The sequence below is a fragment of the Sphaeroforma arctica genome (assembly GCF_001186125.1).
Source record: "Sphaeroforma arctica JP610 unplaced genomic scaffold supercont1.78, whole genome shotgun sequence".
Classification (NCBI taxonomy): domain Eukaryota; class Ichthyosporea; order Ichthyophonida; genus Sphaeroforma; species Sphaeroforma arctica.
In genome coordinates, this window is record NW_014040480.1 from 128,572 (window position 1) to 129,976 (window position 1,405).

A 1,405-nucleotide genomic window follows, 5' to 3' on the forward strand; every position below is an offset into this window, starting at 1 on the left:
CAAACGTACTCTTAATAGTACGAGGAACTTAAGTTTCCTAAATGGGTTTTAACGGTTTTATTGATTAATACCTTTTCCATTTTACATATCAGATATTTGGACAAGGCCATTAGAAAGGCCCCAGTAAGATACTAAGCATAAGATATGGTCTAGTTCTATAAATAGAACTATATTTACTTTCCAAATCTATTTATATCTGAATACTTCGGTAGCGAGATGGCTCAACCGAATATAGGTTTCTAGGGACTATTAACGTTACCTAGTTGATCCTCCGATCAACCAACCAGATGTGCCAGTCTGATGAAGGCTAAGTCGGTAATTCTTGATAAATGGCAAGTTATTGGTTAATGCAATAACTAAGGACAACAGGAGTATTTTTTTCTATTCTTTTTTTTCTAAAGATATGATTTTATGAGTCTCTTGGATTCGCCTGAACGAAACATACCATAGTTTCTAATAGAGCGACAACGAAACACTAAATAAAATCCCTTCGGCGAAAACAGCACTGAGAGGATTATATATAGTCTCAGCCTCACAATCCCTCAGAGTATTCCTGTTTTCACGAGGCATACCTAACTTTACTAAAAGACTCATTTCGTTTATTTACTTTGAATTTCACGATACTTAGACTATACATACGCGTTTAATTACTCTAAGGCGTTAATATCGCCTAGATAGACCGAATCTTACACATTTTAAAGTTAGCATAGGTATTAACTACTTAGACTACTTAAACGTAAAGGTCGATAACTACTACGATTTTTTTTCCTGAGCCCAGTCATTCCTTAAGAGAAAAACACTGAAGTCATAAGTTAAGATTATGACAAAGAAAGACTATACACCTGCAAAGAAACGCAAGGCTGAACGTAAGAATATGGAGAGAGAAGCCGCTAGCGCTGCCGCAGCTACTGCTGCTACAGAAGCAACCGCTGCCGATGCGTTAAACCGTACCATAGCCGAGGTACTTGTCTCCGAAAATGATCGTCAACAGGACAATGCTTTGGATAGGGATGTAGCCATTACCATTAAGGAGACTACTCCTAAGGGCTGACTATACGATACCAAGACGTTTACGATAATAAGGCTTATTCGATGGTAAAATTGCTTCTGCATCAGTTTTATTTTTGTGTAAGCGTTTGCGAAACTTCTTATTAGAAGCCTTTAGTACATCCGCAACATCAAATGCTAATGGTGAAGGATCATACTGTGCTCCATCGGCAAACTCCGTAGTGTATTATGTCATATCTCCATGTTTGTACATTCCTAGAATCGTTTTAAACTCGTAAGACATAAGAGGTGTAGTAGCTTCATGTATACGACGAAGGATGATCTCTGTTGTAGGGATGCGATGTGACTCGATAGTTAAGGCACTAGTGCCGTCAACGTTGTTAACTTCATACGTTAC